Raw genomic sequence first — 25,856 nt, 5'->3', positions numbered from 1 at the left:
GGGTTCCTGCAATGTGAAAAGGAGCCAAATGTGATGATTGTGGTCTTATTCAAGGACAGAGTGCTGATGATATCATTTCCATAGACAGTACAATGCTGCAGCTGGCTCTTGTCAGTCTAGGAAGAGAGCTCACTTAAAAAAAGACCATGAAGTAATTTGCAATTCAGGGGCAATATTTTAAAGGAAGTGAGCTGGAAATCTACTTGTTAAAAAGAAACCTTGTAGAGTTGTTTTTTTCTTTAGTATTTTTGTCTCTTTAAAGTGTAACCATACTAATTGGCGTAGCTCATCTTAGGAATTCAGAAAACGGCGACAGTGTTCAGTATTTTACTTTTTGGATGCATGGATGCATTTTGGATGCATTTTACTTTTTGGATGCATAGAGTAAGACCGTGGAGGGGGAAGGTTATATAGGTGTTATTCAAACCAACATTGCTAATATCATTTAAGACATTTAAGAACTACGTTTCAGAGATAGTTTTCTGTCCCCTCACAGTGTCAGGCTGACAAGCGTGTAAATACACAAGTCCCAGTGGCTTGTAAGCAGAGTCAGTATTCTCACCTTACTTGGCTCAAGGGAAACACAAGTGAAGTAGCATAGCTAATTTTCTTAGGACAATATTTTAGCTACAAATTATTTTTTGATACTGTATTGATCTTCTCACCCCCTTTTCTAGTGCCCCAAATTGTGTCCTTCGGCTTCCTATATACAATAGCAAAATAAAATTAAACAGATACCTGTACCTGTCATGTCTTAGAAACTGTACATCATGGACGTAGAGTATGAAATAATGTATGTTCCAAGGTGGTTTATCTGGGGTGGGGTTGGGGGGAGGGCGAGATCTGTGAATAAATGGCTTCTGCAGTATTAGAAACTTAACAAGATACAAGGATTTCTGCTTTTAGGCTTGAAATTTCCAAGTTATATACTTTTGGAATGGCCCAAAGACCGGTAAGAAACAAATCTGTTCCAGAGCATCTCTCCCTTTTATTAGCTGCTAAGCTAACAAGCTTGGTTTTTCCTGCGATATTTTTTCATATTTTGCCTACTGCCTTTTTTATCCCTGCATCGTGGGCATTTCTCAAGACATGCCGCCACTCTGCTGCTTGAAATCATCTAAGGTCTTACCAAACCTCCTCCTCCATCCTTGACCTTTTGTTCTTTATTTAGACTTAGGTCACCTACTGACTCATGTTCCCTATGTGGTTGTTCAGATGATGTCTGAAATGTGATGTGTACTACAGAAAGAACTCACCATCCCTTACCAACCACCTCCTGTTTCCTTCTTCCCACTTTCCCCAGATTGGAGCACCATTGATCTTCTCATCCTGCTACGTAACAGCCTCCTTAAATGGAATGGCCTCTTCTTAATTGGCCTCTTCCTCCTTTTCCTCCTGCAAACTTTGTTACCACTAAGTTTCTTTCCTTCTTTTAAAATCCCAACCAACAAAGTTTTGGAAGGCTTCTAAATTGAACTCATGAAACTACTCTTCAGTTTGCTCTCAAAATACCACTCAAGTTATTTAATCAGTTATAGTGTTAACAAAACTGCTGGTATAACACATACTTTTTTTTTTTTTTTAAAGATTTTATTTATTTATTTGACAGAGAAATCACAAGTAGGCGGAGAGTCAGGCAGAGAGAGAGAGAGAAGCAGGCTCCCGCTGAGCAAAGAGCCCGATGCGGGGCTCGATCCCAGGACACTGAGATCATGACCTGAGCCGAAGGCAGCGGCTTAATCCACTGAGCCACCCAGGCGCCCCCTAACACATACTTTTAAATGACAGATTTAGTAGAACAATAGCAACATTATTTCAAATGTATAATTTCTGCTAATTACACATTTAAGTTAATAATGTTCTGAATGCACATTTGTCTTGAATTCCCTGACCATTCAACAATAATGGGATTAAAACAATTTTAAGGTGGTGTTTGAAAGTAAATGGATAGGGAACAGCTCTGAGTTAAACTTTTTAACATACATTTAGAGATTTTCTAGTCGTCCAAACTTTTATTCTTTCCTCCTTCAAATACTGGAACAACCTAGGGGCACCTGGGTGGCTCAGTTGTTAAAATTAAGCATCTGACTTCTGCTCAGGTCATGATCTCAGGGCCTGGGGATTGCCCTGCATTGGATTCTGCACTCAATGGGGAGTATGCTTGTCTCTCTCATTCTGCCCCTCTCCCCTGCTCATGCTTGCTCTCTCAAATATATCAACAAAATCTTTAAAAAAAATTTTTTTTTAGAATAACCTTAATGAGCTTATTGAGTCTTTTTGTGTATAAGAACCAGAAATCCCATAAAAGGATCAGATGCTTCTGAATTCAACTGGCTAATTTTCCACAGATTTGCCTATAAACCAATTCTTTTATTTCTGGTATTCTTCTTAACCACTTCTCTTTACAACAAAAGAAGCTGGAGATTCCTCAAAGTTGTTTATTTTTCCCATAATTGTGCAGGGCAGGTGTTCCAGTTTGAAGGCCACGTCCTTACCTCCTGTGGCTCCACCATCTGGAAGGTCTCCCTGTCACCTACATCAATCCTGAAGAAGACCGGAGAACATGGAGGAGACATGTCTGCTTCTTAAAGGGCTCAGGCCTAGAAGTAGAATGCCTCACTTCCTTTCACCTTCCATGGGCCAGAGCTGGCCACGTGGCCACTCCTGAGATGCGAGAGAGGCCGGGAAGTGGGGCATCCACTTCTTTGTTACCCCCGTATCAAAATGGGAAGTATGGGGTTTGGTTTGCTCTCCTATCTCGGACATGTGGACAAGATACTATGATTATAATACCACGGAGAATACCTCTAATTCAGGTAACTCCCGAGTGGGGGACAGATCAAGAGCAGCTTTTGGGAGGAGACGGCATTTGAGCTGTCTTGAAAGAAGCATGTAAACTAACCAGATGAAGAAAAGGTAAAAGATTTTAGGCAGAGAAAACACGTGCAAAAGGTAAGGAAGTATGAAGGAATATGGCCTAGTAGGGGGACAAAAGTGGTATAATGTAGGTGGATTGTATCATGGAACCATGATAAAAGTGTGAGCCAGGAGATGTGGCAAAGACTGAGTCCAAAGGCAAAATTACGTATTCAAGAGATTTTTTTCAGATGTATAATCCACAAGGTTTGGAATGAGATGTGACCTCAAAGGGGAGCAATAGGCAGGTCTCTGAGGGTCTAAAACACCACGTGACAGGCAGAGGGAGTAGCAAGTGCAAAGCCTCAGATGGGAGGGGGTTGGCATGTTGGAAGAAAACAAAGGCTTCAGGCCGAGGAGCATATACGTGGAGGAGCTGAGGTCTGAGAGGTCAGAAGAGGCCACATCACCAAGGGCCCTTGTAAACCATAAGAAAAGTTTGGATTTTCTTGTAAATCCAGGAGAGAATTACTGGAAATTTTTTAGTAGGGAGTGAGCTCTTTGTATAATAAGCGTACGCTAAGGACACATGTCTTTATTCAGTCATAAGGAACGTATTCTCCCCCAAAAGAGAGTTTTCTAAGTGGTATATGTCAATGTAATGTACTAGTGTGGAACTTACAATTTTAGAATGCCATTGATACGTTTATTTGAATTAATATTCTCAGCTGTCTCATGGTGAGAAAAACAAGTTCACATACAACAGGAATAGGCAAAGACAATAGGTATAGGGAGAGAAGGGAATGAGAAAATGCTGAATGTTGCTAATCTTTTTTTTTTTTTTTTAAACGAAGCATTTTGGGTATGGTTTTGCAAAAGCCAAGCCAAAATTCAGTGTTGGGGGAAGTCCCCTGCAGGAAAGTTTCCCTCATGTAAGATAATGGCATCATTTCTCCCAAAGGCTGCGCCCTGATTTTCTTGGTGATACAAACAAAACTCCTGCTTCTAAATAGGAATCTGGGACAATTCTGGATAATCAGAAAATGCTCTTTTCACAAGCACCTTCATTAGACCCAAGGAATAGTTTTAGAAAAGGGGAAAGTGTCAGGTTCTAGAGCAAATGTTGACACAGTCCCCTGTAGAATGGGATGTGAGGGGCATTTCTGCAAGGATTCCCCCATTCAACATGCCTCCCTGCAACCCCTCACTAATCCCAAGAACTTTCCAAAGGGCTTGGTATTAACAAGTCATTCTGTTGGTTGGGGTGAGATTTTTATCTCTTGGGGTACAGGGGGGATATCCTTACCTGACATGGTAGATACGCTAGTAAGTGAAGAATAGGAATCCCATCTGCAGTGTCTCCCAAGGCACTAACTCAGCACACCGGCAGTGCTCCTCATCCAAATAGCGCGGCACTTGAGCGGACAAGTCAGGTCATCTCCACTTTCCTCTTTCCATCCCCAGCAGACAAAACCCTGCCTCATAATGGAGAAAAAAAAAAAAAAAAAAAAAAGCTATGGGGTATGAACTTCTTGATTTTCCTGCCCTCTTAACTACATATTTATCTTCCTCTGCCGGTTTTTGAGAATCTGTTTCCTCTGCTCATGGAGACTGATTCAAGTCTCCTTACATAATTGTACTCTTGGTTCCATATCCTCTTGCATTAATTCTTTGTTTGCTTCCTTCATTCCAAAACATTTTCTTGAACACCTGGTATGTGCATGCCACTGTGCTCAATGCCGGGAATATATATGCGAAAAGATGATCATGGTCAGTTTTAACAAAAGGAACCTTGATTGGATTTTAGATCTCTTTCTCTTAAATGCACCATCTCTACAATCTAAAACCACATCTAACTCTCTTCCTATTACAAACAAATAGAAAAAAATTTAATGTCTCTTGACTTTATGCCCTCTTGTTACTACTTATCACTTTATCACGTTCCTCCCTTATCAGCCATGCTTCTCGAGAAAATATACTGTAGTTGTTTCTAAAATTTAAGTTCACATGAACTACTTTTTTTTTTTTTTTTAAGATTTTATTTATTTGAAAGAGAGAATGAGAGGGGGAGAAGGTCAGGGGGAGGAGCAGACTCCCTGTGGAGCTGGAAGCCTGATGGGGGACTCGATCCCGGGACTCCAGGATCATGACCCGAGCCGAAGGCAGTCGCTCAACAAACTGAGCCACCCAGGTGCCCCTCACATGAACTACTCGTAAAGAAACTTGATTCATATTTGTACCCTATAAAAAAATGAATTCAGATGGGATATAGACCTAATTATAAAACTCAAAATACATGGGATATAGACCTAATTAAAACTCAAAATTGGATATAGACCTAACTATAAAACTTAAAACTGGGTCACTTGCTTGATTCAGTTGGTTAAGCATCTAACGTTTGGTTTCGGTTCAGGTCATGATTTCAAGCCCTACATCAGGCTCTGCACTCAGCATGGAGTCTGTGTGAGAGGTTCTCCCTCTCTCTCTGCCCCCCCACCTTGCACTCTCATTCTCAAAAAGAAACAAAATCTCTTTTTTAAAAAAAGAAAAAATTACTAAAAGCCAGTGGTTTGTATGATATGTGAATTATATCGCAATAAAGTTGTCTTAGAATTAGGTAATAAAAAATAAGAAAGAAAAAAACTTAAAACTATTGAACTTCATAAGAAAACCCAGAAGAAAATCTTTGTGAACTTGGAATAGGCAAATATTTGTTAAATATACTAACAAAATATGTGGCACAAAAGAAAAAATTTTACAGGTTGGGCTTCATCAAAATGAAGAACTGTTCTTTGAAAGACACTGATAAGGAAAAGAAAGATAAGCCACATACTGGGGCATGATATTTGTAAATCACATATAAAGAACTTGTATCCTGAATACATAACTCAAAACAACAACAAAAAAAATAAACAACTCAATTAACAAATAGGCAAAAGATCTGAACACATTTCACTAAAGTAGACATACAGAATGACACGTAAACACATGAAAAGGTGTTCAACAGCATTAGTCATTGGGAAAACACAAAACCACAAGGAGTTCCCATTACATACCCACTAGAATTGCTAAAATTGAAAGGACTGACTAAACCAGGTGTTGGTAAGGATGAGGAAGAACTGGAACTCTTATATTGCTAGTGGGAATATAAAATAGCACAACCACTTTGGAAAACAGTTGATCCGTTTCTCAGAAAGTCGACCCTATGCTTTATTATATGACTTACCTATTTCACTACTAGGCATTTTACCCAAGTGAAAACAAATGAAACAAAACATATGCCCATACAAAGACTTGGACACAAATGTTCAGAGCAGCTTTATTTGTGAGAGTCCAAACCTGGAAACAATCCAAAGGTCCCTCCTCAGATGCATGGATAAACCAATCGTGCTATAGCCATACAGTGGACTACTACTTGGCAAGAAAAAGGAATAAACTTGCTGCATAAACCAACAAGCATGGATCTTAAAATTATGCTTGGTGTATGCCAGGCTAAAAAGAGTCCATGCTCTATGATTCCATTTCTATAAATGGTCAGTTGCTGTCTGGGACTGGAGGAGGTGTAGGAAGTGGGATTATAAAGGTGGGATTATAAAGAAGTAGGATTATAAAGTGGCATGAGGGAACATCATGGGATGATGATAAGTTCATATTTATAGTGATGACAGTTTCATGAGTGTACTGTACATATGTCAGAACTCATCAAATGTGTGTCCTTTAATATGTGTGATGCACTATATGTCAATTATACCTCAACAAAGATATTTTCTAAGAGGTTACAAAATGTTCAAATTCCATTAATACGATATTTTGCAAAAGCACAATTATAGGGACAAAAATTGGCATGGGGGACATTTTTGGAATGACGAAACTATTCTACGTTTTGATAGTGTTGTCCACATGACAATATGCGTTTGTCAGAATTCATAGGGTTGTACACTAAAGAGGGGAAATTTTACTCTATATAAATCATGCCTTAAATTTAAAAATAGAAAATGAAATAATTCAACGAACAAGTGTTTTTATTAAAAGTCCAGGTAGTAGTACACATTTAAATCAAGTATATTTTTATAAATGTTTATTATTTATACATTTAAACCAAAATATATGTACAACTAAAAATTTAAAAACAAGTCGATACACATAAAGTGGTTGGTATAGTGCATGCCCTAAAATAATAATAAATATTAATATTACACATCCTTGTCCTCTTACTACTGTAAGAGCCACCACCACCACAATCTTTGCTAGTATTTTTGCTTTCTATTTCCCATTAAGATTCAAGGATAGCCTTGCTTAATTGGAGGAGGTACTCCGAACTGTGACCATTCTCTTCTTAACCTCACTTAAAATTCAAGAAATAGCCATGTGGCATAATTTCACCTGGGATCTCCATAGGCAACGACTGCTTTTTATTTAAAGTTAAGTGGAATAAATTTGAATGACTTACGAGCTCCTGGGCAAGCAGAATTTGTCCTTGATAGAAAAAAACGACTACCACATAATTCTTAGGAGGAAAAATGATACTGAATTGGAATGTATTTTTGGCCATACAGATTCCACAAAATTTGTTCTCTACTGAATCTCTAGTCATCTAGGTGAAAAGTGGATTTCCAAGAAGGAGGGGAGTATGTAGTGGTGCTGTGTGGAGAAGAATGACCTTGCCCTCAGACCTTGTCTCTGGAGGGGAGTCGTAGGCTGGTGGCGGCCAGCCAGCTTTCCAGCTGGACTCAGTGTTGAATCTCCATCCCTTACTGGTTGTACGACTGGAAACAGATTATTCTCTTAGCCAGACCTCGTAGCTTTGCTTTTGTTCACAAATGGGAATAACATCTACTTTATATGAGGATTCAGTTAGGTCATACAGGTGTGGAGGAAAGAAAATGTGATTTAAAAACCTAATTTCAGATGCTCCTTCTAATGTATCCTTTTGATTAGGAACCGTTGTTGATGGGCTGTTTACCTCTGAGAGGCAAAGCCGCACACCCATCTGGATGGGAGAGGGGGAGATTAAGTGGGTAGTAAAGGTAACCTGCTCTAAGTAGTGAAGTGATGGGACTTTAAAATTTTCTCACTGAAACCCAAGAAAAGGAGTTTGCACCCTGGAACTAGAGGGAAAAGATATGGGGGACAAGCCCAGAGTGCTCTTTGCAACAGGCAGAGTGGATCATCAAGTGAGGTTGGCTTTTTCTTTGGTTCTCCGGCTTTTTGTTACCCTTCCCCAGGTCGGTGACAAAGCATTACAGCTTCCTTAGACTTGTATTAGCACTGCTTGGGGGACTTGAGAGAAGGTCATGTTCAGGGCAACCTGGGGTAGCCCACAGAATGGCAATAGACAAGTTCTAGAGCACGGAGCAGAAGCAAGAGGTGAGAGGAACCACCAGGAGAGTAGTCCTCAGATGTGTTAAGGATGGAGCTAGATTCTCCTAGCTGTTTTGTATATTTGTATTTTATTGTCTCTGTATTCCTGTGATCCCAGAGAGCCAAAGGATCTAGGGGAAAAAGAAGTGCATTCTCTCCTTCCCCCACTTAGTAAAAGATCCTGCCAGCTCAAGCCTGCACTATTACTTTGCCTCTGAACTAGCTTCTCTGCATTTTCTGTTGTCCCTTCCAATCCATTCTTTATACAATTGCCAGAACATATTTAAAGCAAAGTGGATGAATCTTAAATGTTTTCACTGGCTTCCTAATTCTACCTCGACTCAAGTCACTGCTATTGCCTTTGACCTGTAATGTCTGCATCCTTTGCCTCCACTTCCCTGAGCAGCCTCACATGGTACCCAGCAGCCCCCTTCGCTACCAGTGCTCTAGGACCCTCAGGGTGTGAACTTGGTCTTCTCTCTTCCTGAAGTCCTCCTCCTCCTCCTGTTCTGCACATGTCTGGCTCACCCCACTTTTTTTTGGTTTAGTACCTGAAACTTAGTAAGCACTCGATAAATACTTAAAGGATGAATGAATGAACGTGTATCCAAAGTAACGGCGTCCAATAGAAACACAATGTGAGCCACAACTGTAATTTCAAAGTGTATAGTAGCCACACGAGAGCATGTAAAAAGAAACTGTAAAATTAACAAAGCATTTTATTTATCCAGTATATGCAAAATCTTATCATTGCAACATGTAATCAATATCAAAACTATAAATGAGATATTTTACATTTTTTCGTACTAAGTTTTCAGAACCTGTTGTGTATTTTTACACTTACAGCACATCTCCATTTGAACTGGCCATATTTCAAATGCTTAATAGCCAGATGTGGCAATTGGTCCTATATGGAAGGTGCAGGTCTCAAGCATGCTAGTTCCTAATATATGGTAGCTGTTGGATAAAAATGATGCAGAGCTGCAGAGGAAAAAAGGCCTATTTTAAGAGCTGTGGGGAAGAGCTGTGCCCACTGGCCAAGTCGACAGGATGGGGCTCACTCACCTGCTAATGTCTGGAACTGCAGCGAGACTATGAGTGCCCGGATGGATGAGTAAGACAATGGATCCAAAGTGAAGTGGACATCTGTGCCAAAGCCCTTGCCTTCTAAGATACCCGTGGAGAGCAGAGGACAGCAAAAGAGCAACAGGCTTCTTGCATGAGTGGGAGGAGAGAGTGGGCAGCAGGCTTTGCTGGGAAGGCCTCCGCCAGTAGAATGTCTCAAGATGGAATCCCTCCAGACGCCATCAAAGATCTTGCAGAAACATACTGTTCCTGGGATTTCTTGGTGGCAGAATATGTAACGTGGATTTTATTTTCTCCTACAAAATTCCTTCCACTAATTTGTGGCCAGCATGCTTCCAGTTAGGATGCTGGAACTAGATAACCAGGCTGTCTACTGAAAAGAGTTTTATCCAGGTTTCTGGGCAGGAAACTGTCCCCTACAAAGTAACTTTTAGATTTAAGCCGCTCAGTAAATAATTCACCGTCATATCTGGGGCACGGTGCTCTGGGAAGAAATCCGTTATGTATATTTAAAACTCAGTTTCGATACTGGGAGAGTAGAAGGTGTGTAGTGCAGAGAGATAAGCCACTTACTCTGGTATCCAAAGCAAAAACCTCTCTCCCACTCATATTTGACTAATGATTCTGTTTCATGGCTCAGTGCCTTGTCTCCTGTCGCTGCGAATTCCTGGAGCCGAAGGACAAAAGAGCAATTACTGCCAAGCCACCAAACCCATCTCCTTGCTCTTGAGAAGCAATCTGAGTGGTGAATTCTGACTCATTTTGCAGGGAGAGTTCCCAGAAGCATCGGCGGAGCATCTGACAGCAGGGCTTTGTTTAGAATATGTAAGAGAGAGAATTCCACACTGCAGATACAAGAATCCAGCCCGCAGCTCGGAGTGAACAACTTGAACATTTTGATTTCTCCAGAAAATGAAGACCCTTCCCCCAAATTTCAAAGAACATCTGTCAGTACTAATTTTGTTGGAGACCTATTACTTACAGAAGGTACAGTACTTCTGGTGAGAGCTTTCCAAGGCAGGAGTAAGGAAGGTAAGGGGTCCCAAGGAAGAGTTCCCCAGCACCAAGATCACTGCTAACTCGATAAAATATCAGCTGTTATTTGACAACAAACAGAAACACAGCATGAAAACACAACTGTTCCTTTCAGACTGTATTAATAGAAAAATCGGGTAAACAAGAAAGATTAGTACAAGAATGTTCTACCAAGCAGATCCAATTTCTCTAAGGAAATGTTAATCCCTCTTCACTACAGGCTTTCACATTAAAATAAAATGAGTCATTATTGTATCACGGATTATTTTAAGAGATTTTATCAAGGTTAGCAGGTGTAGAGTCAAATGAGTCTTTTAATTTTTTTTCCCCTTCAAATATTCCTAAAGAACATTACAGATATATTTTTAATGAGATAAAACATTAAAATACACTTAAAGATTCTTATGGGCTCCTCACCCATTTCATTCCTCTTTTTCCAATAAACTTATACTCTATTATTATGTCTCAGTTCCTTGCATGTTTTTCCACTTGCTATATATGTACATATCTATGGATGAAATACAGTATTGCTTTTGCATATTTTAAGTTTTAAATAAATGGTAGCCACTGCTAATAGCTTGTGTCTTGCAGAAATTTCTATGAATATATAAGCAGGTACACACACACTCTCTCATTCCTGCACCTAGTGTTTTTCACTTAATGGATCTTAGGTAACTTTTGATATTCACCCAAATAGATCAGCTGTTGCTCTAAGTATCCCATATTAGATGTACCTTAATTTATTATCCCAATTTCTTATTGATGGGCACCTAAGTTGTTTACTTTCCTCTATTGCAAACAAGTGGCATCTAAGTTGTTTACTTTCCTCTGTTGTATTACAAATATTGCTGAAGATATTTCTATGTACTCGTAAAAGTTTATCTGTGACCCAAATTTCAAAGGGTGTGTTCATTTTAAGTTTGACAGACGTAACTAATTTGCTCTGCAAAGCATGAGAGTGCTTATTTTCGTATATTCTGGGTTTTATCAAATGATTTAATGTTAGGCATTAAAAATGGCATTTTATTGCTTCAATTTGTACTTCCTTAACTATGTGTGAGATTATAAATTTTTTTCATTTATTGACCCTTTATGTATTTTTTTCCTTTGAAGTGCCTATTCACAGTCTTTTCTCATTTTTTAACTGAATTTCTTTTTCAAATTGCTATGAGTGTTTTTGTATATTGGGGAAATTAACCCCAGTCTCATAAGTATTACACCCTTTTTTTTTAAACCAATTTATTTTCTTTTGACTTTGTTTATGGTATTAAGTTACAAGGCCCTGCAGAATTTGATTCTTTTTAACTTTTCTTTCCTTAATCTAGACCGAGCTCTTGCCACTCAAAGATTTCCTACTGAACAATGCGCAGCCAAAGCAGGGCATTGCAAATAAACCTGCTTCATAACACTGAGGAATCCCAGACTCTGGCATGGTTCATACAGGTACCAGCGTTCATCTGACAGGAACGTTATGTGGAAGATAGGGAGATTGGATTAGAAGGTCCTAGAGTTCCTTCCAATTCTCAATAAGGTCCACAGTGTTGGGAAGTTTTTTGGAGTCCTAATTCAAAGTCTTTCAGAATGAGCATTTTTTAGTCCCCTTCATGGTCTGTGGTTTCTCATGTTTATTTTAGGGGAGTTTTCTTTTTTCGCTGTGATTTAAACCCATGTGACCCTCTGGAAAGAAAAGAGGTTGGAGACGTAGCTTGGGCTATCACCAACATCCCCCATTCCCAACACACACACACACACACACACATACCTGCCCTTGAGAGCCCCAGCGTCACCCCTGGTATAGGTGGGGAATGGGGAGGAGGTTGGTATCATGTGTGAGGTGCCCGTAGGTGGTTGTGGGATCGCCTGTTGACCAGCCGGAACACAGGGTAGCCCCCCTTGCAGCGCACAGGCAGTGTGTTTGCCCACTGCTTCTTGAAGATGGACACGTCCCCTGCAGTTGTTTACACCATGACACTCAATAAATAGCAAATTGTGGTAGTCATTAGTGGGTGCCTCAAAAAACAACCTCTTGAGTGAAATCAGCATCAGGGGACTCCAAACAACTGTCACGTCTCAGGCGCCTCCAAGCAAGCTTGCTATTTGGTGGCCAATGACCTTTCAGTGAGAGCCCGCTCCTGAGTGTTACTGGAGGAGAACCAACCGCTTTCCCACAGTGCACAGGGGTGGCTTCGACAGCTGTGGTTGCCCAACCGTTTGAGGTCACCTCTCTATTTAGTCCACGGACTAGATCTGAGAAAAGAAAACACAAAGCAACAAACTCTAAACTGTAACCATGACACAGCCATGAAAATGGCTTGTTTGGTTTGATATTAGGAATGCTCCATAGAGAGGCCAGGCTGGAGGCTGAAAAGGGTGGCTAAGCTGAAGATTTGGGGTACCCATTTCTAAATTAAGGCCTTCCAAAGTCTGGATTAGTTTAGCATGAAAATTCTTCAGACCTGGCCTTTCTCCGTGGGGCTGCTGACCAGTGGGAGGCTAATGACGGGAGTGAAGGTCTTCCAACATGCTGGTACAGTATAGTAACGTGGGATCCTGAGTGTTTCTGGAGAACAGCCTCCTAGTTCTTCCTCTACTCTGGCCAAGACATTTTATTTCTAGACTTAGTTTATGTCAGTTTGCCCATCTACATAATGGGAGCGTCAGACTTCATTAGATGACCCCTAACGCCTTTTCTGGCCTCTCATTTTAAGAGTTCCATTAACTTTGCAAAGTTAAATAGAGACCAGAAACTATCCAGGAGACCTTAACTTCTTCCATAAATAGGGCATATAAACATGGTTTGAAATGTCTTATGTGAATTTTATATAAATTTTTCCACTTGCTGAATCACATTTCTTAGACTTTGTACCCTGAAGAGAGTTTAGGAAGATGATAGGAATTCATGATTCCATTCATTGGAGCAGAGGGAGTTTGACAAGTTGGAACCATAATAGATACTGATATCAGAGTTGTCACTGATAACAGAAATAAATATGTCTTGAATACTCACAATAACTGAGGAACTTAGTGTGCCAGGAGCTTGGTTAAAGACAAAATCAGCTTTGGGATGCCTGGCTGGCTCACTCAGTAGAACAAGTGACTCTTGATCTCAAGGTCAAGCTCAAGACATGATCTCAAGGTCATGTGTTCAAGCACCACATTGGGCATGGAGCATACATAAAATAAAAAATTTTTTTAAACATTAAGAAACAAACAAACAAACACAAAAATCAAAATCAGCCCAACAGGCTCTTTGTCACAGTAGAGGTAAATTTGAAATAACAAGGTGAAAGAAAGAGAGATTAGTATTGTGTGGATTTCAGTTCAAAATGGGATCAGATGCTTTGTGGATATGGAGAGCCCTGACAGAAGTCTTCTAAAAAAAAAAAAATCTTTTTTTTAAATTTATCTGTTTGTTTGTCAGAGGGGGCACAAGCAGGGGGAGCAGCAGGCAGAAGGAGAAGCAAGCTCCCTGCTGAGCAAGGAGCCCGAGGCAGGGCTTAATCCGAGGACCCCCAGGATCATGACCTGAGCCAAAGGGAGATGCTTAACGGACTGAGCCACCCAGGCGCTCCCTGACAGGCATCTTTTTTTTTTTTTTAATTTATTTTCAGAAAAAATAGTATTCATTATTTTTTCACCACACCCAGTGCTCCATGCAATCCGTGCCCTCTATAATACCCACCAGGCATCTTGAAGGAGACCTCAGTGCACTGAAGAAGATGTGGGAGCTGCTCCAAGTCAGAAGGACATGTTGAGTAATGGCACACAAGTGCCATGTTTTTGAGGACAGTGAGCAGATGAGCTTCTAAAAAGCAGGACCGGTAAAAGCAAGTGGGACAGTAGTTTCAACTAGATGGGGTTCAAGATGTTGGCAGACACAGCTAGTTGCCTACCCTAATATCTTTTCTTCACTTCTTTCTTAGTAACCTAACCCCAATTTTAGCTGAGCTTCTTGTTCCTCAGAATTAAAGATTACATGTTCCAACATTTTGGCACTTAAGTGTGGACACGTGGATGAGTTCTGGCCAATGAAATACAAGCAGAAAAGTTCTGGGGGACTCTGGGAAGATTCATGATTGAATTCTCCTTTCTTCCTGTGATTTGGAATGCAGATCAGATGGCTGGAGATCTAGCAGCCATCTTAGACCAGGAGGATGACTTGAGAATGAATATCACATGTTGAAGTTTATAGAGAAGAAAAGGAGGAGGCTGGGTTATTAATAATCCTTGGAAGCTGCGTACTAGCCCAAGGCTGCTTATCTTTAGACTTGTTTTACATGAGAGAGAATTTCAAAGCACAGTTATGTATTGTGTGTGTGTGTGTGTGTGTGTGTGTGTGTGTGTGTGTGTGTATGTATCTCCTATTTGAAGAAGAACCAGATTGTGGTAAGTATAGGATTCCAGAAAAAATTGTTTGGATATAATCCTTTAGAAACTAGGAAACCCTATAGATTTTAAATCAACCTATAAACTATACTCTGGGCATCTAGTGTACATCAGGCACTGTGCTAGATGTTGGAAGGATGTTGCACTGACTTTCTGAAGATCACAATACAACAATGCTTTTGTTTATCTAAATTAAAATACAGCTTCTACTGTAGTAAGGTACCCATATACTTTGTCTCAGCATATACCATTAGAAAAAATAGCCTTGATTATGCTTTTACTGCCCAAGGGCCCCTAGAGTATGCCAAATTCATGAGAATGTTCCGTTGAGGTGGGGATGCTGGAGCATTTGAAGCATTTAAGCATTAATATCTTGAACGGTTGCTTAAAAAATAAACTGGGAGCAAATTTAAGAACGGCCCTGGGGTACCTGGGTGGCTCAGTGGGTTAAGTCCTCTGCCTTCGGCTCAGGTCATGATCTCAGGGTCCTGGAATTGAGCCCTGCATTGGGCTCTCTGCTCAGAGGGGAGCCTGCCTCTCTGCCTACTTGTGATCTTTGTCTTTCAAAAAAATGAATAAATAAAATCTTAAAAAAAAAAAAAAAAGAACAGCCCTTACCTTTGCTTCAACACACATGCTCTAAGCACTGATCAAAAGTGGGGTTGCTGCCTCAAAGCTGATTTGCTAATTAGCTTTCGGGTGAGGCGTATGCTGCCGGCCTGCACACCACACTTTAAATAGCAGGTGTCTAGAAAATGTAATTAACCCTATGGAGTGCTTTTATTCAGCTTCTCCTGGACCCTGTGCCACTAGGATGATACCCAGGGCGCAGTAAGGAAAACACTGATGACCATGGAATATTTGTGCTGCTCTAAGGCTAAGAGTGTGACAACTCCAGGATGGCAATCCATTCTATCTTTAACTACTCTTTGCAGTAGTGATTTAAATTTTTTTTTAATTTGACTAGTTAATGTACAATACTGCATTAGTTTCCCGTCTAGCACATAGTTTCAAGTGATCAACTCTATACATTTTGCTATGCTTCCAAGTGTAAGTACTGTAGCACTTTCTAGTAAAGTTCATGATGAAGATGGTGTTAATGGTGTTAGGAAAAATCATGATAACTAACTTTTTTTGAGTATTTACCATGTGCCAGATACCATCAAAAATATTATCTAACTTAATGCTAGCAGTAAATCTGTACCCTAAGTACTTATAGTCTCCATATTTCACATGAGGAAACTGACTCTTGGAGAAGTTCGGTGACTTTCCCAAGGTCACAGCAAAGTTCACAGTAACAATGGCAAATATTTCCCTGTTCCTTTAAGGTTAGTGAGTCGTCCCTATCACCTCGGCCAGGTGCAAGCTGCATCAAGGGTGCTAAGCAGAGATTATTAGGCTAATGGGAGGATTTATCTGGCTATTTCAGAGAGAAGGACATCAGTTTTGACTCCCTGGGTTTTGAGGACATTTTGATGATGCCCTTCAAGCTTGCTCTCTGTAGTGATGTTCTTTTTAAATATATCTGAGAGAGAGAGCTAAAATGAGAATTACATGTAACTTACCTTTGAAAAGCAAACCTAAACTCCCTGTTTTAAATCCATCTTCTCTCTTAAAGATTCAAAATGAGTGCATTTGGGATACGAAGATACAAGGATTCCTCCTGAACCACGGATGAGTCATAGTGACTTTAAGAACTGATGATTCAGCACAGTGATTCAACAAACGATGACAGTAAGTAAGTGAACCATTGAAGATGTCTTAGCGTCTCGGGATTGGAAGGCCCATGGGGAGCGGAGGTCCCCGCAGCGTTCCTAATCAGATGTTGTGCAGCCGTCTTCCGGGTTCTTTGAGCTACAAGACCTGCTTCCTCACCACACAGGCTACTCCTTTTGCAGAAAGCTCTCGTGATTGGAACATCTCTTTCTCTATGAAGCCCAAATCACTGCCTCTGTAGTCTCCTGCCCTCCCTTGAGCCTTATTCTGCCCTTGGGAGCCACTCAGTTTCTGTCTAATTCCCCTTCTGTATAAAACTAACATATGACTCTGTTTCCAAATTCCAGCTTTGTGTTTTCTGCCTCTGATCAAAAAATAACACTGTGTGTGTGTGTGTGTGTGTGTGTGTGTGTGTCTGTCTGTCTGTGTGTGTTGGGGAAAGGAAGAAGAATAGATGAAGTCAGGTGGCTACTCCAGCAGCTTCTGGCTGACTCTGGCGCCTGCACATGCATGTTTGCATCCACCTTTGCTAAGTGCTAACTGAGCTTGTTAATTCTGAAGGTGGTTTTGCCCGGTGAGTTCCAGCCCGGAACACCAACCCTTCTTTCTGTTGCTGCTAAGTTATCACATGAGGGAGCACCAGAGTGACTCCTGGGAAAGGCAGGTACTTTGAGTTTGTCTCAGTCCTTGGAACCCTCAGAGGATGGGCGTCCAGACGAGCCATTGTTCCAGAAAGCAACCCCTACACCCACAGACTCCCTTAGTCCTCCAGCACGTGTACCCGAAACCCTGACTCAGAGGTAGGGCTGCTGCAGCAATGCTGATGAAGGAGACTCAGCAGCTTGTTAAGAATCTTGGGGGGGGGGGGCATGGACACGTCCTCCAGTGACAGCAACAGCCAAAGGGAGGCCCGGAGGCCCGTAGAGGAAGTTCAGTGTGGGAGCCCAGCTGAGCATGTAGGAAGAGGGGCTCTGGTGTCAGCACTGCAGCTAACTAGCACAATTCCACACCTTCTCTGGGGGCCTGTGTCTCCGTCTGTGGAACCCGAGTACGGATGCCGGCCCTGCAGGCGTTAGCACCTGAAGTTTGCTGTGTAGCTCTTCCCTCCCTTCCCTTCTCAGCTCTATCTATGAATGCTGAGGCAGGAAACCCCTTACTAAATATCATTGACTTGCAGGTTCCCTTGCAGTCCAGGGGAAACCAAAGAAGAAGAGATGGAGACACAGAGAGAAACAGAGAGAAATCTCAGGTCTGAGAGAATGGGGGCCCCCGGACTATGTAGACCCAGACTCTGCTGCTAACTGGCTGTGTGGCCTTAGGGGAAACTGTTCGACCTTTCTGGGCAGGCTCCTCATTTCGACCATGAATGTCACCAATAAGGAAGTAATTTCTGGTGTTTTATAGCACACAAAATTCTGACCCATTCTCACTCATTCAAGATTACCGCATACCTTTCACACGCCAGGAACAACCCTGAGGTCCCTGCTTTCCAGGGGACTGTGTCCTGGGGAGAGATGATATACAGACAAATCCATGGCAAAGGTCAGATGGGGATAAGCACCATGAAAGGAAACAAAGCAGGGCAATGTGATGGTGGCGGATGAGGCTGGTGGGTGCTGGCCACCGTGGGAGGCTAGTGCTGTTTGAGCAGAGAGCTTAATGACGGGAGGAAGGGAGCCCAGACTATCTGGGGGAAGAATGTTCCAGGCAGGAAGCCATAGCAGGTCTGAAGCCTGGAGCTTCCAGCAAGCAGGCCAAGGGATTGGCGCCCACTCAGTGCAGGAGAGGTGAGCAGAGGGGGACAGGTGGGAGGCAGATGGAGGAGATGGGGGCTTTCCTTCTGTGTCCATTCTCAGAACAGTAGTTCCGCCTGTGTGTGACCCACTTTCCCGGTGGTGAGAGGGGAGAGGTGGAGGTTGTCTGAGAGGAGGCAGGGCAAGCAGGCATGGTAGGGCTTCTTGGGGAACTTGGGGGTTCATGACTGAAGGAAGGAGGCTGGAAAGGGGACGCCTTCCAGTTCATCTCATATTTTCAAACTCTGAACTCACGATGTAGAACAATGAGAGAAACCCTGAATTCCTGTATATTTCCTCCCCGAGTGAGGACATAGAGATGATTGATGTCAATGCCTATGCGTTGCCTCTTGGCTTGCTTTTAAAATATTTGCAAAAGCTGAATAATTATGTATTGTGCAGAGATCGTTCTCATATTATCTTCCAAAACTGTTATTTGATAAAACTGTTTGAAAGCAAAGTAGAAGAAAAAGCCACGAGATTCCTGGCCTTGGTTGCTCCCGAGGGAGGGGTAGTGTGGCATGGCCATGGGAGGCAGGTAGAAGTGGACATCTACTTTCCAGAAGAGGTACAGGCAAGTTCAAGTCCTCGAAAACAAATGAAAGAAATAATAAAAAGTAAAGTGATAAATGAATGAGAAGAGCCAGCCTGAGACTGAATCTCCGAGTCTAAAGCAAAGGGCAAATACAAATGGTCCACATTCCTCCTCTACTCCTCTCCAACACATTCCTCGAAGTCCATCAGCGAGGGACGGCTCCAGAGGGCGAGCAGCAGGAAGGAGAGAAGCCGTCAGCCGACCAATCCCAACTCCCAAATTTGCCCCACAGAATCTGGGAGACTTGGATCACAACTTATTTCGAACAAGAAATAGTGGCCCTCTGGCCATCTCTCAAAAGTCTGCCGAGGGACACCCAGCCCAAACATCACAACGAAGACGCTTCCCAAGGTGACTGATGTGGACTGCATTGCGCAGGGATCCCACTTCCTGACTCAGAACCTTCCAGATGCATAATGTAGACCAACAGGATCTGCTTTGGCCATGTATTCCTTTGTTGTTGTTGTTGTTTTAAGATATTATTTACTTATTAGAGAGAGAGAGAGAGAACAAGCAGGGGGGTATAGGGAGAGGGGAGAAACAGTCTCCCTGCTGAGCAATGTGGGGCTTGAACCCCAAACCCTGGGATCATGACCCAAGCCAAAGGCAGGTGCTTAACCAACTGAGCCACCCAGACGCCCCCTGCCACGTATTCCTAGCCGGTTCCTTGCTGATCTCTTCTGTCTCTCCCTTCCAGCCAAAGGGCTTGGTTTCTCCCATTCCTTGCTCAGGGCCTTTGCATTTGCTGTGTCCTCTGCCAAAAATCGTCTCCCTCAGATGCTCACATGGTCCACTCTCTCCTTCACGGAGGGCGTGCTCCAACTTGACCTCATCACAGAACTTCCGGGTCTCCCCCAGACAGCTGGCCTGGCAGCCCTTCCTGTTCCTGTTAGAAGGTTGACCTGGATCTAATAGGTCTCTCTCACTCAAATATAAACTCAGGAGGGCAGAGACTTCATCCTTTGGTCATTGTCACACCCATGTCACAGTTCCTAGCACAGAGGTGACACTTGATAAATATTTGCTGAATGAATGCTTTGAGTTGTGGGGCAGAGTCCTGCTTGCTGGCCCATCCAGTGTCTTAGTACAAGCTTGTTCCTGTGCCTACAAATACCATTTGCATTGACTGTAGCCCTTGCATGTGTGTGTGTGTGTGTGTGTGTGTACACGCATGCATTTGAGTGTTGAGAAGAGTTCCAATAAATTGCTACTGTTTTTTAGACTTTTGAAAATTGTAAAAATTAGGCGTGCTTGCAAGTCCAGCAGCCCGTTTGGCCAGCAAATAGAGGAAAACTCTAAAACTTCAGCCTCGAAGTCTTGTGCTAGTGCTCAGGGAGGGAAGTTGGCGTGTCTTCCTGCTGTCTCATCCTGCTGGCACATAGAGGGGCTGCTGTTTAGGCCATGCCTGGCCTCTGGGCACTGCTGAGGACAGATCGCAAAGAAATCCTGGTAGTAATGGCAGCTATGACACATTGACTCAGCTCTCTCTGGGGCCTTCATAACTCCCACGCAGCCCCAAGACCTCTGTGGCTTCACTTACATTAGGTTGGGAGGGTTTGATTGCTTTTTCGTTTGGTTTCTCTCTTCATAGGAAGTGTTTAAAGGTCATGAAAGGACTTCAAGTCCTCTGAGTTCTCTTCACCTGGCTTCCTCTCCCTTTCCTGGGGGGAGGAGCCCAGGCTGACGAAATCCGGGGAGGCAGCATCAGGGGAGGGGCGGCACCTGTGTGGCGTTCCTACAGCTCTCACTGAGGAGATCTTTGAGGTTGGGCTTGCACTCATAAGTACAGACATCATTTAGCTCCTGCTATTCCAAAATGCACTAAAGCACATACATTTTGAATCTCTGAGGTCATTTAGTAACTCTTCACTGAAAGCCTGCTATCATCCATTAAGACAGAAAATCAAATTCTGCCTTCCTTTTTCAAGAGCTAAATTCCAGTATGTAAAGGAGGGGGGAATGCAGCCTGTGGTAAGCTGGTGCTGAGGGAACCCCCTGGGAACGCTACAACCACCGGGGTTCCAAAAGCCGAGGTCAGAAAATGTCTGGGCAAGAGTCATTTTAGATGTAAAGAAAAAAAAGAAAAGAAAAGAAAAGATCTAGATGAAGAGTTGATTTTAGGTAACACGCCTCTGGGTTTTTTTGTTTTTTAAAGATTTATTTATTTATTTGAGAGAATGTGTGTGCGAGCAGGGGGAGGGGCAGAGGGAGAGGACCTCAAGCAGGCTCCTCACTGAGTGTGGAGCCCAGACACCAGGCTTGATGTAGGGGGATGTGGGACTCCATGCGGGCTCATCCCAGAAACCTGAGCCAAAACCAAGAGTCAGAAGTTTAACTGACTGAGCCACCCAGGTGCCCCACATGTCCACAATTTAAACGGGGCTGACCCTCTGGCAAACTACTGACATTCTCACTGCTTGGTGGGTAGACAAACCTGAGCGTTGACTGAGAGAAGGAGGACTTAACACTCACCAAGTTTTGCATCTAAAACACTTGTGCACCCAAATATGCATCTAGGTGAGTCAGAGTCCTCTAAATTTTCTGGCATCATATTGTTCAAGCCATAGTAGGCTATCACGATTCCGACCGTTGAACTTGAGGTATGTTTACTGGGATGTGGTCAGTTTAGACAGTGGCAGGAAATATTTTCTTTTTTGGCAACTGATTTGAAGGTTAGCTGCCCTGAGCGCTTGGGTTTTCTGGATCTTTTTCTCAGGCAATATGGGAAACAGATGGTGAGCACATAGTCATTCTCTTTCCCATCTGATCATCTGGGCAACTATTGAGTTTGACCGGATGGTTCTGATGTTCAAGTCACGATGCTTCTCTGTTAGAAATAACTCAATTTGCATCTAAAGATAAATAACAAAATACAACTTTTTCTAAGTGAGGTGTAAATTGGATATCTTTGAAGTAATACATTTTGAACAATTTAAAGTGTCCAGCACTTCTGAAAACACATTACCTTTAATGAGTTGATTTTTGTTTCACCATTCTTTTCCTTTTGTTACAAAATCCGTCTTTATGTAACTGACATGCTTGATGATAACATGATTATTTCCAACCAGACAGATGCACATGCAATAATCATTGTAGTAGCCTCACTGGAAAGGTCATCATGCATAAATCAAATGGTGTTGACACCAACCTCAGAAATTTACACACATGTCCACACACATGTACATGTGTGTATGTGTTCACACATACATGCGCTTAACGTATGGAGAGGGAGAAACACTAAATTATAGCTTACATCACCCAAATCTATACTTAACACTGAAGTGATACTCATTTTTAATTTTAAGGATTTGTTTCCCAGGCAAATCAGTAAGGCATGCCCACTGTCTATAACTTACTTTTAAAAAGACCCAAAGATGGGGGTGCCTGGGTGGTTCAGTGGGTTAAAGCCTCTGCCTTTGACTCAGGTCATGATCCCAGGGTCCTGGGATCAAGTCCGCATCAGGCTCTCTGCTCATCGGGGATCCTGTTTCCTCCTCTCTCTGCCTGCCTCTCTGCCTACTTGTGATCTCTGTCTGTCAAATAAATAAAATCTTTAAAAAATTAAAAAAAAAAGGGATGCCTGGGTGGCTCAGTTGGTTGGACGACTGCCTTCGGCTCAGGTCATGATCCCGGAGTCCCGGGATCGAGTCCCACATCGGGCTCCCAGCTCCACGGGGAGTCTGCTTCTCCCTCTGACCTTCTCCTTGTTCATGCTCTCTCTCACTGTCTCTCTCTCAAGTAAATAAATAAAATCTTAAAAAAATAATAATAAATAATAAATAAAATAAATAAAAAGACCCAAAGGCCAAGTGTGTAGCTCAGACATTAGGTAAAGGCTGTGTGTCCTAGGTCCCTCAGTGTCCTTCAGGCCCATTTTCTGTCCCCCTGGTTTCTCACAGGTGGCACCTGGCACCTTTGCATACTCATGAAGTCGGAGAGTAGTTCAGTACTTGAGGGATGGAGTCTGGAGCTCAACCAGCAGGCAAATCCTAGAGGTTCTTTGAGATGGATTTGTTCATTCAAGTGAGCAATGATTGAGCAACTGCTGTATTCTGAGTTACAGGTGAATACGTACCACTGCTGTTCAGAACCTAGAGAGGGAGGACACCAGCCAGGCCGGGGACCCTGTTCTCACAGAGGCTGTGGAAACAGAGGGAAGATCTAACCTGGTGTGATAGTTTCCTAGGGCTGCCGTAACAAATTACTACAAACCGGGCAGTTTAAAACAACAGAAATTTATTGTCTCCGGGTTCTGGAGGCTGGAGGTTGGATATCCCAGTGTGAACAGGACCGTGTTCCCTCTGAAACCTGTAGGGGAGAATCCTGTCTTGCCTTTTGTTTGCTGGCAAGCTGCCGCTTTTGTGAGTTGTAGAGGCAGCCCTTGAGTCTCTGAATCTGTCTTCATGGTGTCATCAACTCCTCTGTGTCTCTCTTCACGCGGTGTTCTCCTTCAGGTGTCTCCTCTTCTCCGAAGGACACCAGTCACACCACATCGAGGGCCCGCCCTGTTCTGGGACCACATCATCTTCACTGATGACATCTTCAAGGACCCTAGTTCCAAATAAGGTCACTTTCTCTGCTCCAGGGAGTTAGGACTTCAACACACATTTTGGGGGGAACTAATTCCACCCCAAACACTATTTCATTTTGTAAAATCAATATAAAGCCTCAAGAGATGACCATGCCTAGGCTGTTCCATTCTGTTCTTGGAAATTCCTGATCTATTAAAAAATAATTTTTAGGGGTGCCTGGGTGTCTCCGTCACTTAAGTGTCTGCCTTTGACTCAGGTCATGATCTTGGGGTCCTGGGATTGACCCCTGCGTTGGACTCCCTGCTCAGTTGGAAGCATACCTCTCCCTCTGCCTGCTGCTTCCCCTGCTTGTGCTCTTTCTCTCTCTCTGTCAAATAAATAAAATCTTTTTAAAAAAATAATAATTTTTAGAAAATGTCATAGCAGGATTGGCAACGTTATAAACCTGGTAGAACACTAAATGTTTTCACTCAACAAATGAATTTATAACACAAACTAGAGTGTAATATAATTCTGTTATTCACAAGATGATGACAGAATTTACTTAAAAATCTTTATAGTGTATTCTGGAAAGTGGGATCCAGGTGTTAAGTTTCCTGATGAACCGTGGTTTATTTTAATCCCATCAGTTTGTCTTGGTCAGCGATTTTGTAACCTTGTTAGACATAACTTCAGGAGCCTACTCTTGAGGCTTTCTCTCGACTGGGCCTTGGCCTGGGGCTCCCCGTGGAAAGCATGCCCCACCTTGGGAAAGGAGCCATGTTTTTCTTTGAAGTGTGCCCAGTTCCTTCCCCTCTATCTGCTGAGCCACGCTGCTTTGGCACAGCCCTGCTCACACCCTCGTGCCCCTGACTCACAGCTGAGCCTCCTGCCGGGTCCTCGTCTGCATCCTGCCTGCTCTTCGCCAGGGGACCGACGTGCTCCATCCTGCCTACAGGCGGCTGCTATTTGCAGCAGTCACCTCCGTGGTCAACACTGTGCTGACCCCGGGTCCTAAGCCAGTTTGCTCTTGTTCAGTGACCCAAAGAAGGCTCAAGGGCTCAGGACAATTTTCTTCTTTTTTTCCTTGTAAGATTTTATTTATTTGACAGAGAGAGAGAGAGAGAGAGAGACAGAGAGAGAGGGAGAGTGTGAGACAGGGAACACAAGCAGGGGAAGTGGGAGAGGGAGAAGCAGACTCCCTACCGAGTAGGGAGCCTGACACCGGGCTTAATCTCAGAACCCTGGGATCATGACCTGAGCCAAAGGCAGATGCTTAACGATTGAGCCATTCAGGTACCCCTCAGGACAATTTTCTAAGTGCGCAAGCAGTCTCCCAAGACACTGTGATTGCTCCCATAATATATTCCCCACGTTTTGATGGAGAGGGATGGCTTTGCCCAACCACACTGCTGCTGCCCCAGAGAAGTGGTAGTAATAACCAACAGTTATTGAACACTTCCCATGGATTAGGCACTGTGCTCAACTTTCCACATGAAGTCTCTCATTTAGCCAACACAAAACCTGAGGAGGCTGGTACAGGTATCAAACTCATGTTCTAGGTAAGGAATCCAAGGCACAAAGTAGGTGGGCTACTTGCCCAAAATCACACTGTTGGTATCTGTAGAGCCACTCGCATCCATGTGCTCTGACCCCAGGGACAAGGCCATTTAGCAGTCTAGCCAGCTATGGAGGACGATGGATAGATGACCACTGAATGGGTAGATGGATGGATGGACAACAGAGCAATAGACTGACCTCCACTCAGTGAGCACAGCTGGCCTGCCCTTCAGATAATGACCTAAATCACAGACATGCTTGGAGGCGGTAGCACACAGGGGTTGAGAGTTTGGGCTCTGGGGTAACACTAACTGTCTGTGAAGCCCAACCAACTCCATCACTTTCAAGCTGTGTCACCATGGGCAAGTTTTTTCCATGTCTGCTTGCCTTAGTTTTCTCTTACGTAATAATGGGGAGATTATCACAGTATCTTTCTCATGGAGTGTTAAAAGGATTAAATAGAATGATGCCTGTTAAATGCTCAGGTTAGGGCATATAAATAATAAATGCTTTCTAATGCTGGCTAATGTAACTCTTACAATTATTGAACAACAATACTTTTTTCTTGTACTTTGAAGCTTTCAAAGCTTATTAAAAGCGCTTTCTGGGGGTGCCTGGGTGGCTCAGTGGGTTAAGCCTCTGCCTTCGGCTCAGGTCATGATCCCAGGGTCCTGGGACCGAGGCCCGCATCGGACTCTCTGCTCAGCGGGGAGCCTGCTTCCCCCTCTCTCTCTGCCTGCCTCTCTGCCTACTTGTGTTCTCTGTCTGTCAAATAAATAAATAAATAAAACCTTTAAAAAAAAAAAGGCACTTTCTCATTTGAGGGGTACCTGGCTGGTTCAGATGGAAGAGCATGGGACTCTTGATCTTGCAGTTATGAGTCTGAGTCCCACATCGGCTACAGAAATTACTTAAATAAATAAGTGAACCTAAAAAAGAAATTTTTTTTCTCATTAG

General features: G+C 42.9%; 1 long non-coding RNA gene across 2 annotated transcripts; it reads right to left on the bottom strand.

Moving 5' to 3' along the window:
* Positions 1–1,772: 1,772 nt before the first annotated feature.
* LOC116597601 lies at positions 1,773–10,418 on the bottom strand. Of its 2 annotated transcripts, none has more exons than XR_004288681.1 (3): positions 9,283–10,418; positions 4,163–4,335; positions 1,773–2,544 (listed from the first exon to the last, which is right to left on the bottom strand). It is a non-coding gene; the product is annotated as an uncharacterized LOC116597601 (long non-coding RNA). The 2 variants fall into 2 exon arrangements; XR_004288682.1 differs by having other exon boundaries at positions 4,163–4,331.
* Positions 10,419–25,856: the final 15,438 nt, after the last annotated feature.

Source organism: Mustela erminea, chromosome 8 (assembly GCF_009829155.1).
Source record: "Mustela erminea isolate mMusErm1 chromosome 8, mMusErm1.Pri, whole genome shotgun sequence".
Classification (NCBI taxonomy): Eukaryota; Metazoa; Chordata; class Mammalia; order Carnivora; family Mustelidae; genus Mustela; species Mustela erminea.
The sequence above is the reverse complement of the archived record's forward strand: the minus strand, read 5'-3'. Positions and strand labels throughout refer to the sequence as shown.